Here is a 16,415-nt window from a genome sequence, read left to right on the forward strand (position 1 = left end):
TATCTGCACACTTATAAAAAACGCCAAAATGAAATTTTCAGTCATGTTGAAATGAAGATATCTTCCAAATGCTGCATCCTCTACTTGTTTTATTAGAACAATTTCACATTAAAGATAGAAATTTACCAGGCAATATTCAACAAAAATCTTTGCATAATTGACATATGGCTTGAAAAAAAGATTGTTGTTAGTCAATGCAGACCATGATCCACTTCTTCCTTTTGAATCTATATCTTTGTCAGTGTCTTTTCCAGCCATGTCAAGTCATTAAAACCAGGTGCCATCAAAATAAATGAAACTTAGAACCAGACTTTCAAATCACATTTTCACAAAGTGTTAAACTGACATTTTCAAAAAGTACAAAGCATATTCAATAATATTGCTCTCACTTATAAAGTAGTTTTAGTAAGATCAAAAAGAATTTCTGTTTCTCTAGTTAATAATAATAAAAAATTATTTGTTACCAAGTGGGATTTATTCCAAATATGCAGGCCTGGATCAACATTCAAAAAGCAATTAATGTAATCCACCATATCAACAGGCTAAAGAAGAAAAATCATATGAATATATCAATAGATGCAGAAAAGGCATTTGACAAAATCCAACACCCATTCATAATTTTAAACTCTCAGGAAACTAGGAACAGAGGGGAACTTCCTCAACTAAAGAACATCTACAAAAATCTAACAGCTAACATCATACTAAATGGTGAGAATCTGGAAGCTTTCCCACTAAGATCAGAAATAAGGCAAAGATGTCACTTCTCATCACTCTTTCCTGACATCATACTGGAAGTCCTGGCTAACGCAATCAGAAAATAAAAGGAAGTAAAAGGTATACAGATTGGGATGGAAGAAATAAAACTGTCTTTGTTCATAGATGACATGATCATTATGTAGAAAATCTGAAAGAATCAATTAAAAAAACTCCTGGAACTAATAAGTGATTTGAGCAAGGCTGCAGGAGACAAGACTAATATACAAAAATCAATGATTTTCCTAAATACCAGCAATGAACAAGTGGAATTTGAAATTAAAAACACAACACCACTTAAATTAGCACCCTCAAAAGAAATAATTAGGTATAAATCTAACAAAATATGTATAAGTTCCAAACGAGGAAAACTACAAAACTCTGATGAAAGAAATCAGTGAACTAAGTAAATAGATATTCCATGTTCATGGATAAAAAGACAATATTTTCAAGATGTAAGTTCTTCTCAACTTAATCTATAGATTTAACACAATCCCAATCAAAATCTCAGCAAGTTATTTTTCAGATATTGACAAAATGATTTTAAAGTTTATATGGAGAGGCAAAAGACTCAGACTGCTCAAGATAATATTGAAGGAGATGAACAAAGTTGGAGGACTGATACTACCCTATTCCAAGACTTACTATAAAGCTACAGTAACCAAGACTGTGCGGTACTGGTGAAATAGACAAATAGAGCAATAGAACAGAATAAAGAGCCCAGAAACAGACTCACACAAATGTAGTCAACTGATCTTTGACAAAGGAACATAGGCAACACAATGAAGAAAAGGTAGTCTTTTCAACAAATGGTGCTGGAACAACTGGACATTCACAAGCAAAAAGAATGAATCTAGATACAGACCTTACACTCTTTATGAAAACTAACTCAAAATGGATCGTAGACTTTAAGGCAAAATGCTACATTATGAAACTCCTAGAAGATAACATAGGAGAAAATCTAGATGACCCTGGTTTTGGCAATGACTTTTTAGGTACAACACCAAAGGTACAATCCATAAAACAAATAATTGATAAGCTGGATTTTATTAAAAGTAAAACTTTCTGTTCTCTGTCAAGAGAATGAGAAGACAAGCCACAGACTGGGGGAAAATATTTGCAAAATCTGATAAAAGACTGTTATCCAAAATACACAAAGAACACTTAAAACTCAGCAATAAGAAAACAAACAACTTGATTAAAAAATAGGCTAACTATCTGAACAGAAACCTCATCAAAGAAGATGCACAGACGGCAAATAAGCATACAAAAAGATGCTCAACATCATATGCCATTAGCAAATTGTAAATTAAAACAACACTGAGATAACCATTACACATCTATCAGAATGGCGAAAATCCAAAACACTGACAATGCCACAACACCAAATGCTGGTGAGGATGTGGAGCAACAGGAACTTTCCTTCATTGTGGGTGGGAATGCAAAATGGTACAACTTTGGAAGACAAGTGGGCTGTTTCTTACAAAACTAAACATACTCTTACCATATTATCCAGGAATTGTTCTCTTTTTGCTATTCACCCCAAAATGTTGGAAACTTATGTCCACACAAAAACCTGCACACAGGTGTTTATAGCAGCCTGACTTATAATTGCCAAAATTTGTAAGCAATCAAAATATTCTTCAATAGGTGAATGGATAAATAAATTGTGGGACATCCAGACAATAGAATATTATTCAGAGCTAAAAAGAAATGAGCTATCAAGCCATGAAAAGATGTGGAGGAACCTTAAATGCATATAACTAATTGAAAGAAGCCAATCTGAAAGGGCTACATACTGTATGATTCCAACTATATGACGTTCTGGAAAAGGCAAAACTATGGAGACAGTAAAAAGATAAGTGGTTGGAGGGTTAGGGGAGAGGAAAGAATGAATAAGGGGAGCACAGAGGATTTTGTGGGTGAAGTGAAAGTGTGGGTGCAGTGAAACTAGTATATGCGATACTGCAATGGTGGCTACATGTCATTTTACATTTGTCCAAACCCATAGAATCTACAACATCAAGAGTGAACCCTAACGTAAACGATGGCTTTTGGGTGATGATGTGTTGATGTAGATTCATTGATTGTAACAAATGTACCACTCTTGTGCAGGATATTGTTGATGGGGGAAGCAATAGGTGTGTGGCAGCAGGGGGTATATGGGAACTCTCGGAACTTTCTACTCAATTTTGCTGTGAAACTAAAACTGCTCTAAAAAATAAGGTCTCCCAGATTGCCCTGTGTGGACTAAGCTCCTAAAAGCAGCTAGAAGTGGCTGACCCTTGGGGCGGGACTCTGTCAATGTGTGTGGAAACTGTCCGCCACAAGCAAAGCAGTGTGGAGCACTAAAAGCCTTTGTTCCAAGGACTACGTTAACAGTTTGGAGATTCCCTAGCTTGTTGAAGAAATGAAGGGAGGGTCCTCCCTCACCCTTTAAAAGCAGCACATCCATGCAAACATTAATTACCACATGATCACACTAATTATTATTTACACATGTTTCTTTCCACTCTCCTGAGCGTGGCTCCAGGATGTTCTGACAACAGACTGAACTAGGTGACTATCCTGGATCCTTTACTTACTGGCTCTGTGATTCTGAGAGAGTTATTTTGTTTTTCTCAGCCTGTTTCACCATCTGTACACTAGAGATAATAATGCCTACCTCAAGGTTTAAAGTTAGGATTCAAATGAGATAGTATGTGTGTAAAGTGCCTGGCCCAAAGATACCAACCGATAAATAAGGTTTGGGTTTTTTGTTGTTCTTCTTTGCCTCTCCTACACCTGAACACAGTAGACATATAGCTTGGGAGTTAAAAGTACAAATCTTAAGCCATGAAGACTTGAGTTCACAGCCAGATTCTGCCAAGTACCAATTTCAGACCTTGAGCAGGATCCTTCAAGTCTTGTTGAAACTCTAGTTTCTAGGGAATTAATGCACCTCTTTGTCTAAGCATATACTGAATATTAATTTAAACACAGTGCGTATCACAGTACTTCATACTCACATCATACATCTCTTTATTGATTTTGCTTTCTCTCTTGAGGTTTAGTATCTCACAATGCCTTGGCTTACCTTTTTTTAATTCTGGAAAACTTTAAATTGATATAAAAGTAAAGAGACTAGTATAATGAGCCCCTATTACTCAGCTTCGGCAGTTACCAATCGTCTTTCATCTCTTTTCATCTATACTCCAACTCACTTCTTCTTCTCCCGTATTATTTTGCAGCAAATCACAGACATAAGATCATTTTATCTGTAAACATTTCAACATGCATCTCCGAATAATAAGGACTCTTTAAAAAACATGAACACAATACTATCATACCTTAAAAAATTATTAATACCATAAGATCATCAAATACCTAGTCAGTGCTCAAATTTCCATTTATCTCATGTCTTTTTTAACCATTTGTTTGTTTGAACTAGTATCTAAATAAAGTCAACACTTAATTGAGATTGAATAATTTCTCTCTCAAATCTCTTTAATTCTGCAGGTGCCCCCTCTATCTCTTTTTTTGCCTTTCGATTTGTGAAGACACTGTATTGTTTGCTCTATAGACTCCCCACAGTCTGGGTTTTGCTGATTGCATCTTCATGGTGTCACTTAATACGTTTTCTGTCTTTGTGTTTCCTGTAAATTGGTAGCAAGATCCAGCGATTTGATCAGATTCAGGTTTGCTCTTTTTTTTAAAAGATTGGCACCTGGGCTAACAACTGTTGCCAATCTTCTTTTTTTTTTTTTTAAAGATTGGCACCTGAGCTAACAACGGTTGCCAACCTTTTTTTTCTGCTTTATCTGCCCAACCCTCCTCCCCCCCCCCCCGCCCCGGTACATAGTTGTATATCCTAGTTGTAGGTCCTTCCAGTTGTGGGATGTGGGATGCTGCCTCAACGTGGCCTGATGAGCGGTGTCATGTCCGCGACCAGGATCCGAACCCTGGGCTGCCGCAGCGGAGCACACAAACTTAACCACTTGGCCACGGAGCCGGCCCCAAGGTTTGCTCATTTTTTTAAATATTTTATTTATTTATTTTTTAAAGATTTTATTTTTTTCCTTTTACTCCCCAAAGCCCCCCGGTACATAGTTGTATATTCTTCATTGTGGGTCCTTCTAGTTGTGGCATGTGGGACACTGCCTCAGCGTGGTTTGATGAGCAGTGCCATATCTGCGCCCAGGATTTGAACCAACGAAACACTGGGCTGCCTGCAGCGGAGCGCGCGAACTTAACCACTCGGCCACGGGGCCAGCCCCAAGGTTTGCTCATTTTGACAAAACTACTTCAAAGGTGGCAGGGTGTTCTTCCATCAAGAAGTACATAACATACGCTTGTCTTTTGTGATGTTACCAGCCATTGATGACCAATGCCTAGATCGATCGATATCCTAGAGGTTGCAAACTGATACTCTAAGTCATTAATAAAGATAGTTAAGTAAGGATTCATCTGAAAGTGACCCCATGCAGCTTTGTTAGATGTGTCTTTCATAAATTGGGAAGCCACAGAAGTGTGAACTTAAGCAGGACATTTTACATTATCGCAACATCCCTTTGTTTGTGACTTTTCAATCTGCTTGCTTCCATTGGAACAACCTCCAAGTCCGTGTTCAAACCACATTTAGCTTGTTGTATACAAACATTACCTTAAGCTCTGGAACAAACTCATCATTAAGCACCAAATGTGTGACATGTTCCACGCTCCCTGGACCCACCATTTCTATAACTCACTGAAAGGATATAGTTTGTTGTGATAATATAAAGTGTCCTTTTTCACCATTCCAGGGCTTTCCAACTGAGGGGGTGTGGGCTTTGCTGTCAGAGAAGTCCTTACGTAACATCTTTACTAATGACCTGTAGTCGGTCAAACTACTCATGAATGAGTGACCACTAAACTGGAAACAAGGACAGATCATACCTGAAATGGAAAGGACGATAGCAATGTGTTGTGGTGTTGTTTATGGGCAAGTACATTGTATAATGTTCTGGTTACATGTGAATGGGCTGGACCTGTTGCCTTACTCCAGGATACGTAGGAAAGTGACCGGTCTACCACTTGGAAGGAGATCTGGACTGAAAAAGGTGTGTGGGAATAATAAAAGTGCGTGTGCAAATCTTACATAACAAAAACTGAAGAGAAGTGGCCCCAGAAATTACAGAACTACACATGTTATTTCTGCTTTTCAGAAAATATTCGAATAAAATTGGAGCAAGATAAACTGTTAAATTCTAAGAAAATGGAAACAGGAAAGTAATCTTCAAAGCTCTGCAAGAATTAACTCAATAGAACTTCCCATCTTAAATCACTGCTAGACAATATGTATAATTGCTCTGGACTTTAAAGAGCCTTTGATTTTGTTTGGAACAAGAGATTCATTAGCAAACTGGAAAAATCTATGTGGTCCAAACCACACAGCTTTTGGGAAGGATATAAGCTTAAAGTTCATACCCAGAGACTCATTATGAATGGAGTGGTCACCAAATAGCAGTCTCTTGAACATGCCAAGAACTTACAAATTCCATTAATCCTGACAACTTTGTGAAGTTGCTATTATCTCTATTATATTGATGAGGAAATTGAAGCTCAGAGAAGCTAAACGACTTGCCCAAGATCCCTTAGCTAGTAAGTGACAGAAGCTGCTTTTAAACCCTAGGTCTGTCCGTCCAAGCCTTTATACTACTCTGCCTCATAACATTTTGGAAACAGCACAAGGGCATGACATTTATAGAGCATCCTCATCTAAATTGCCCATCAAGAGCGACCACATAGCTTGCCCAAAACTCAGCCAATAAATGCAGTACTGTTGACAGCTATACTCTACCACCAGTGAGAAGGTAGTATGAAACCTCACACTTGAACGATGGTCCTGAAGGTCAGTCTTGGATCAATTACATTTTAGCCTTTCCAACAGTGGCCTGGGGGACAGAAAAAGAAGTCTGTTCAACATGTTTACACATAACACCATCTTGGCATGGGGAATTCCAGGGAAGAAGCTGCCCTGGAAGCTGGGGACTACAGAATTGAAAGCCCCTAGTAAAACTTGGGGAACAGTGCGAAAGGAAGAGGCAGGACATCAGCAAAGGTAATTTCTAGGATACGATACAATAAAATTCAATACAGCCATGGCCACATATGAGTAAAACACCTGCAGACTTAACACCTAAACATATTAGCTAAGTAGCTCTGTCATTTAATCAAGCGTCAAGAAAGACCATATAAGTAGGAATATTGGATACAGGGTCTAAAAGAATCCTTTCGCTGTACAGTATCCCCCTCTAATTTCTACTATTTAAAAATTCAGGAAGTCTACATGAAAAGCTGTAGAGATGATGGAACAGGCTAACTATAAAATCTGTGAGGAAAAGGGAAAGAAACTAGGAGTTTGACAATACCCAAAAAGAAAAATAGGAATAATTTAATAATGGTGTCTAAGGAAATTATAGGTTTAATCTTATTGGAGATGTTCAACTATTGTAAATTGAAAAAAATCTGCCAAGCATGTTCCTAATATAAATTCATTCTAATTAAATAATTATCAGGAAAGTTTTCTTCTACTCAACCCAAACTCCAGATTGTTTTATTCTCTTCTTTCTCCGGAATGGTGTGAGAAAGCAATTTTTTGTACAACTAATTCTTTAATAATTTTAACATGTTCTCGTTTCTATCCTCTCCATTTTAAATGTTCAAAGAAACACTGAAACAAACTAATTGGCTAGGATGTCTCAGGGGTGAAGTCCTGCAGGAGTTAAAAGCAATAAAATGTAGATATTTCTATTCATAAAAGGAAGAGCGAAAAAAAAATCATATAGCTCCAGTATTGTAATCAAATTGTTCTTTGCAGATGGGGGATTGGCTCTAACTTACCCTTTTGGCTTAAGTTTCACTTTGAAGAAACCCAGAACCCAAGAGCGAAGAACTGAAACAACAGCTTAGTTTTATAAAGCACTTTACAGTTTATAAATCATTTTTGCATTCTTTTCCCATTTGATCAGCCTGCAAGCTCTGTGAGGGAGACAAGGTGGGAATTTTGGTTCTCTTCTGGCAGATAAAAGCCCTCTCTTCTCAGGAAATGTTGGCAAAATGGTTGGGGCAGAACTAATAGGATGTTCAAATATCCCCTATAGTAGTCATAGCTCTTCAGAGAAACAGAACCAATAGGAAATAGAAGGTATATCTATAGCTATAGATATAGGTATAGATAGAGAGACTTACTATATGAAATTAGCTGATGAGATTAATAAGTCAGAAGTCCCAAGATCCACAGTTGTCAAGCCATAGAGACCCACAAGAACTGATGGCATAGGTTCCAGTCCAGGTCTGAAGGCCTGAGAACCAGGATTGATGGTAGGAGTCCCAGTTTGAGGGCAAGGAGAAGACTAACATCTCAGCTCAGTGAGGCAGAAAGGGCAAATTCTCCCTTCCTCCAGCTTTTTGTTCTTTTCAGACCCTTAACAGATTGGATGATGCCCACTCACATTGGGAAGGGCCATCTGCTTTACTCAGTCTATTGATTCAAATGCTAATCTCTTTTGGAAACACCCTCACAGACACACTGAGAAATAATGTTTAGCCAAATATCTGGGAACCCCATGATCCAGTCAAGTTGACATATAAAATTAACCATCACATCCCCTAATCTCACCTCATGAGGGCAGTTTCACCTCTGAGCGACTCCAGGAGGGGTGCTCTACCTTTGCTCTCTCCCAGGCTCTACCCAGGTGGTCACCTGAGAACACTTCCTTCCAAGAAGGCCTAGAAGAAATCCCCTCTAAAGATCCCATTCAACGCTGGACACCACAAACCTAACCAGGTGAAAACAGAAAATCATTAACAAAAGCCGGGACAGGGCAGCCATCAGTGAGAATTAAAGAATATCTCCAAATGCAGAGACCAATGGAGTGAAATTCATTTAGGAAAATACAATCTAAAATATTTGGCATGATGCAACCTGAAGGGGAATTTGAGATGGCTCTTAAATCGGACTGAGCTGGGTTCTAATAACAGCCCTGGCCCTTCTTATATACCAGGGCAAGTTAGCTAATCTCTCGAATCTTCCGTTTACTCACAGGTAACATGGGGATTAAACTATCTCACCAGGAGCTGCTGATACACACAACAACATGGATGCCTCTCACTGACCTCGTGTAGAGCGAAAAAAGCCAGACACAAAAGAGTATCACACCATTATGATTCCGTTTATATAAACTTTTGGAACAGGCAAAAAGAATCTATGGAGATAGAATAGTAGCAGCATCTGGGGTGGGGAGAAGTGACTGAAAAGGGGCACAAGGTGACTCTCTGTGGTGATAAAAATGGTTTGTATCTTGACTGTGGTGTGGGTTACACAGGTGTATATATGTATCAAAATTCAACTGTGCACTTAAGGTCTATGCATTTTACTGTACAATATATCTCAATAAAAATGCCTATCTCATTTGGCTGTTGTGAAGAATGATTGAGATAATTTAAGAATCTTCTGGTGGAGTACTTAAACATACAGTAGGTATTCAAGAAATGATGGCCAAAACACCTTTCTTAAAAGTAACTGACTTCAGATATCTTCATAAGTCTGCACCATCCAGAGATCCAAGAGGACTCCAGAGCAGGGCAGATGTTAGAGATTTTCTGCTCCCTCCTACCGTAGCCTGCGTGTGGGTTCCCCACCACCACAGCACCCTGGCCTCACCAAGCAGGCAGGTGGGTACCATCCAAGGAAGCTGGCAGCAGAAAAGGACCCATAGGTGCATGGGCCTGAGATAGCCCTGGGCCTGGCTACAGGCCCCAGGAGGCTGAAGAGGGGCCCGGCTAGGGAGAAATTCTCAGTCCAGAGGAAATGGGCCCCAGTTTGGGGCCTCAGAGAGAGACTGAACTAGCAAGTAGGAGTGAGGAGGCAGGACAAGAACCTGGCTTCTGGAACTCAGTGTCAAGGCGGGGCCTGGGCAGGAGGCAGAGTCCAGCTCCCAGGACTAGGCAGGAGGAAAATAAAGGTCTATGTGAGTACATAGCCTGAGCCTTAGGCTTATCGCAGAGCCTGGAGTGAAATCAATCCTGGATGAATGCAGTTGGCTCTGCTACTGCCCAAGTTATCTAGAATTGTCCTGGGTTGAACACTAGAGCAACGTTTCTCAGAGGTTAATGGGTACGTGAATTGCCTGAGGATTCTGTTAAAAGGCAGATTCTGATTCAGTACGTCTGGGATGAAGCCTGGAATTCTGCATTTCTAACAACTTCCCAGGTGATGCCCATGTTTTTTTGGTCCACGGATCACACTAGGGTTACCAAGAACCTCCTAGAAGATGCACTGTGTGGTAGCAGTCAGGCGAATGGAATGACTCCTGGATCTTTTCAAATATGTTTCCTCTGACTCTGGGCTGAGATAAAGAGAGAGGGAAATAACAACGCCCCTCAACATACACACACACACGCACACACAACATTAAATCCATGGAAATCAGTGCTCTATGAGGCATTCTAAGAATCCCATTCATATATATTCTGGGTTTAAAACACTGCCATAGATGGTGTTACAAAGAGATTTATAGCTTTTAATCTTCTCATATAGCACAACTGCTAAATACAATATAATATATGTGACAAGAATTAGTCCGGAATTTATTTAAGACTTTATCCCCTCAGTTCATATGTCAAAAGATTGCCATTTCCAATTATTTATTAGGAATGTGATGTTTTTCAAGGTAGGTGCATTACTCTTGTTATCTGCTTTCAATTAGCCGAGAATTTACTATGCTGAGCCAAATGTCCATTCATCAGCAAATTCCAGATTCCTGGCAGTCTGATTAACTTCTCAGGGCTCTTCCTTTATAGTTAAAATAAATGAGGCTGTCTATATCTCATGCTTGCTTGCTTATGGAAGGGAACAGAATAGGTTTTGGAATTGAAGAAAAAGAAAGAGGAGGAGGAGGAGGAAGAGAAAAGAAACAGCCTCAAGCAATCAGGAAATACTGTAGACAGAGATAAATACCTACCCTTAGACCGAAAGCTACTCCACACTAGACTATCATATCAAAGCCATATCAAAGCCAGCAGTTGGGAAGGGCAGTGCCTTCAGCAAAGGGTTGAACGATTTGAACTTGGCACATCATTTCTTTCTGTGGAACCCGGTATAGCAGGGGAAGCATGAGCTTTGGACCCACTGAGGCCTGGCTTCGAATCTCAGCTCAGCCACTGAAAACTGGGGCACCTGAGGTAAGTTTTTTCACCTCCATTTTCAACTAAGTTTCCTCTTCTGTAAAATGACAATAATGACTAACTTGCAGATTTATCATGAATTTAAAGGAAATTGTGTGTGTGTAACAACGATGTCAGCTAAGGTAACCTTGCCCTTGAGTTTCAAAGAACATTGGTTCAAACTGCATCCAATGTGTCCAGAGGACCCCAAACCTCTGCCAGTCTCTCTGGGTACTTGAGGAGGGATTAGGGATAAAGGGATGGGGTGGTTAATGTTAGTCCCAGTCATGGCTGGTCACAAGCTCTTCCATCTCCTGAATTTGTCCTGTTCCAGATTCCCCAGTGTGTGCAACATAGGTCATCCCCATTCTTCCTGGTGTATTCACACACATCCAAAAATCAACCCACTCATGCAAAAGTCATGTGTGTGTAGCAGATTTTATTACTGATGGTCTGGGGAGAAAGAGGAGGTTTACCTTGCAGCAATTCTCATGTTTAAATATTTACCACCATGAGCTTAGAAACTTCCATAGCCATTTTTGTTAACTATAACTCCAGCTGTCAAGTACGTGACAGTCTTCTTTTGGCCTTCTCTCTCTGTCTCGCTCTTTCTCTTCCCCTTCTTCTTGGGTGGGTGGGAGGGAGAAATTACTGTCTTTATAAGTGCAAATTTTGCCTTTCATTCGGCTCGGAAGAACAAATATTGTCTGGTGCAAGGCTCAGTGGTCACACCTATGGGCTTTGAGGTTGGCCTGCCTGAATGTGAGGTCACAGCTCTGCTTCTTTCTGGCTGTGTGATCTTGGATAAGCTAATTGCTTTCCTGTGCCTCAGTTTCCTCATCTGTAAAATGGAAATAATAATTGTACCTACATTTTAGAGTCATGGGGAGGATCAGATAGATGTACATGTAATGTGCTTAGTACACCATTTAACATTTAGTAAACACTCAATGGCTGCTAACTGTTTTATTATTATTGTTGTTGTTATTAATATTATTATTATTACGAGGCAATTCCTCCAGGAAGCAAACTGCAAATTCCCGCTTCTCATAAAAGCAGCCCCAAAAGGATGCTCCTGACTCTGAGCTGGCTGTTGCCAGTGCCCATGGCATTTCTCTCCACTTGGCTGTTTTTATTTGTTGGCCTTAGTTACAAGGGGACTTACTGAGTTTGCTGCTCACTATGCATCTGCACATGTCATGTGGTGGCACTGGGGACTTATAAAATCTGTTGCTTTTAACACAGTGACTCTGGGGTGCACAAGAATCACCAGGGAAGCTTGCTTAAAATGGAGATTCTAAGGCTCTGCTTTAGCAAGTCTGGAGTAGGGCCCAGAAACATGCTGTTTTAATAAGCCTCCCCAGGTAGCTCCAATGCAGGGGTCCATGGAAGCTCTGTTCCAGCAGATGGTCTCCTTAAAACAAGCTCCCCCCGAACCTTGAAGGCACCACTGATTACCCAAATAAATGGATGCATTTTTTCTAATTCTTTAACACAGAGTATTCCAAAAATCAAGAACCTACAGGACAAAGGTATATTTAAACAATATGTTAGTTTCTATTTCAAATATGCTCCCTACATTTTTCTTCAAACGCCAGAAGTCTCTTAAGGTGAAATACCAGTAAATTTAAAGCAATGGGCCCAATAGTTAATCTGAAAAAAGTTATATATAATATATTAAATATATGACAATAACTATATTATAGAATGCCTAAAATGTCTGAAAACAGAAAAGTATATTTATAAATACATATTTATAAATTTATAAATGAATATATTCCAGAGTGTCCAGAAAGTCTAGAAACATTTGAAAATGTAGCTAACATACTGCTTGGTAAACCTATCCTGCGTTTTCTGGATGTTCAGACACCTTGTAGAACGTCATAACATCACTATAGTTAAGTGATTTAGAAATTTCAGCACCCACATCATCTCCCTCCTTCCTTCCTGTCCTTCCTTCCTTTCCTTCCTTCCTTCCTTCTTTCCTTCCTTCCTTCTTTCCTTCCTTCCTTCTTTCCTTGCTTCCTTCCTTCCTTCACTCCCTCCCTCCCTCCTGTCTTTCCTTTCCTCCTCCCTTCCTCCATTTCTTTCTCTTTCCTTCCACAATCATTTCCTGAGCTCCTAAAACGTGCACAGCACTCTGCTAGACATGGGTATAACTGATATATGGGAGGGGGGAATGTTATCCAAAAACCAAAAGGCAGAATTCGTACTCTTACGGAGCATGCTCCTTGGGGTGTAAAGTATAAATATGTGACACATTTAAATGTTATTGTAAGCCAGCATCTCCAGTGGGTGAGTGATTCAGAGAGTGTAAGCTACAAAATTTGGGGGCAGAGGTGTCAAGCTGTCCAAGATAGTCCAGATCATTTTCAAGGCATTTCATGAGGCTATGTGAAGACTTTCTTCACTTTCTCTCCATCTAGGATATAATCACATGAAAGCCCAACCAGCAGGCCATAAATGAGTCCTACAGTACAGTGAGGAAAAAATCTTAAACTTACCCACTTTCATATAAAAGGAGATTTTGATTCAAGGGGATCATGTTTAATTCTCCATGTTGTGGGGCCTGGCCCAAACTTAGGGCTGAGGACAATGGCATGTCACCCAGTTTCTATTCCAAGGCTCTGACACAGGCTGGATATTGCCACAGGTAGGGAAGTGAATTTTTCCATCTCATTTTTCCCAGCTCCTTTCATGCAGGTTACTTCTTTTGAGAGATGAAGAGGAAAAGGAGATGTCATCTTCACTTTCCAGAAGGCAAGAGAGAGGGGAAATTGCTTTGCCCAAAACTACAATTTATTGTCCAATTATCTTGCTCAAGGGAGCCTGCCAGGACAAAGCCTAAAACTTTTAAAGAGGTCATGCAGGGTCCCACTCTCTGTGAGAACTTGTCTAGAGCAGGGTTGCTCAACTTAGGCACGATTGCCACTTGGGGCTGGATCATTCTTTGTTGTGGGGGGACTGTCCTGTGCTGTAGGATGTTTAGCAGCATCACTAGCCTCGAGCCACCAGATGCCAGTAGCACCCGCCCTCAGTTGTGACAACCAAAAAATGTCTCTAGACATTGCCAAATATTCCCTGGGGGTTGAAATTCACCCTGTGGAGCAAAATCACCTCTTGGCTGCACACTAGAGCCCCCGGGAGGCTGATGCCCAGGACTCACCTCCAGAGTGTCTGATTTGATTGGTCTGGGTATGACCTGCACTTCAGGTGTTTTAGACATGTCCCAAGGGATTCCAATGTGTACCAGGGTTAATCTCAGATTTGTCTACAAATCTTGACTCTGACAGGGACCCCCACTCAAATTGGATGTCCAGTGCTGTGTTGACCTGGTAATTACCCCAGCCTGCAACCACCTGGCTTAACTGACTCAGTGTTGGTGTCCAGCCCATGTTCTCAGATCCTGACCTCAAACTAGCCTGCTTTGGTCTTTCAAGTTAGAACGTTATTTTTTCCACAATTATTTGTCATTCAATTAGCATGTCTTACCAAGGAAGTTCAGAAATCGACATCAGGCCAATGGAGGACATACTTGGGGGCAAAGGGCCTATGTCAGTCCCTTGAAAGATGTCAAGAAGAAGACTTATCTTTGCAGCTCATTTTGTGAGAGCAAAGGCCATGTGTGCATGCTTGGGTGTGTGTGCAGGAGAAAGCACTGAGAGGTAAAGTAAAGGGGGAAAGGCCACACTTTCTCCTCTTCTCCTCTTGGAATTTCCTTGGACTAAGCATGGGATGACAAAAGCCCAAAATAATGAACATCCATGTTCCCACTTCTTTCAACCAAACTTCTCCTGAATCAATTAGAACAGCCACAACCTACTGCCCCCTTCCCTCCGATCCGGCAAGTCTACTCCTAGCTCTACATCCAACAGAAATGTGTACTTATGTTACCAAAAGATAAGTACTAGAATGTTCATAGCAGCACTCTCTGCAATAGTCAAAACTAGGAACTACCCAAATGCCCATCAACAGCAGGATGGATAAATAAATTGTGATGTATTCACACAAAGGAATACTATACATCCATGAGAATGGTCTATAACTTCACACAACATTTTACTGAATTTCACAGATATAATGTCGAGCAATAGAAGTGAGACCAAAAAGAGGGTATATATTGATGGTTGAATTTATATAAGGTCCCCAGAACAGGGCAAATTATTGATCTGTTAGATGTCAGGTAAAAGTCACCCTTGGAGATGGCAATAGTGAGTGGGGAGCATGAGAGGGCTTCTGGAGTGCTGCAGGTCACACTTTCTGGCTTGGTCTGGGTACTGTTTATGTGAGTGTGTTCAGTTTAAGAAAATTTATCAAGCTGTACATTTATAATTCATGTACTTTTCTGTTTGTCTATTATACTTCAATAAACTATTTAAAATTTAAAAATTATCTTCTCTTTCTCTGCCGCTGCCTCCTCACTCCCAAGCTGGGAGATTAGGGGGCCTTGACATAACACTGCTGAGTTAGGAGGTGGGCAAGTCCCAGAAGGCCCCTCTTGTCCTTGTCACTGTCCCCTCCACGCCCCTGTCACCCTCTGCTCAGGTAGTCATTCACAGGCTATAAGCAGACAGCACAGAAGTGAGGGGACATGGTGTCTCACGGCCTTTCTGCTGGGACCAGAAGAACTTTACTATCAACCTCCTGAGACTGCAAACAGAGTCCAGCTCCAAACTGGGCAGAAAGCTGTGGGATTTTTTTTGAAATATAGATTGTTTATCCCTAAATCAACAATCTTGCAGCAATGACAGACTCAGGCTGCAGCTTGAGAGTGGGACCCACTGGTGTGGCCTTTCGACATTCATCACCCCAGCATGTCTCACTCTAGGCTGCACATCATCTCTGTCACGGGCCGCTGCCCATCCCAGCAGCTAATATGTTTTTCCCACAGATGATACCACTGTATTTGTCCCAACATCTGGGTAATATTCTAGATGTCACGCACATGTGAACAGGGTATTTATTCTACTAGCAGAGTACACCTGCAGCCTAAATAGTATATGCTGAGCAGCTGTTGGTGACTTCAGATCGAGACCTGGGTGAGGAGTTGTAAACCCGGGAGGTTCATCCTTAGCAAGAAGAATCCAAGCCTTTCAAATTCAATAAATCTGGACACTATTGAGAGAAGAGAGACATCATTGCAGACAGATAATGGTCTGAAATCCCAGCCAGTGATGATTGGGGAAGCAGATGTAAGCCAGGATGATTTTTATATATTCCGATAGCCCCTGCCAGGTGGGAGATGAAATAAGCAAAAGGTCTGATTGGTAACCACATTTGGGCCACTGAGCAATTGCAAAGGTAGAAGCAATCATACTGTCTGTGCTTGCCAGGAGGAAAAGGATGGGGTTAACCTGCTAAAGGCAATCATTCTGCCACATAGCTTTATGTACTCAGACATTCTCAAACCCAGTTATATAATTCACCTAAGGTGCAGCCCATTTGGGAAAGTGATTGCCTCCCACCCCAGTGTAGTC

The 16,415-nt window shown here is 40.6% G+C and overlaps 1 long non-coding RNA gene across 1 annotated transcript in view; it reads left to right on the forward strand.

Moving 5' to 3' along the window:
• The first annotated feature begins 10,647 nt into the window (after positions 1 to 10,647).
• Positions 10,648 to 16,415, forward strand: part of LOC139080971 (uncharacterized) — a 34,696-nt gene continuing 28,928 nt past the window's right edge. Inside the window, exon 1 of the long non-coding RNA XR_011535860.1 lies at positions 10,648 to 10,956. This is a non-coding gene — a long non-coding RNA (uncharacterized lncRNA). The remainder of the gene's footprint in view (positions 10,957 to 16,415) is intronic.

The sequence above is a fragment of the Equus przewalskii genome, chromosome X (assembly GCF_037783145.1).
Source record: "Equus przewalskii isolate Varuska chromosome X, EquPr2, whole genome shotgun sequence".
NCBI lineage: Eukaryota > Metazoa > Chordata > Mammalia > Perissodactyla > Equidae > Equus > Equus przewalskii.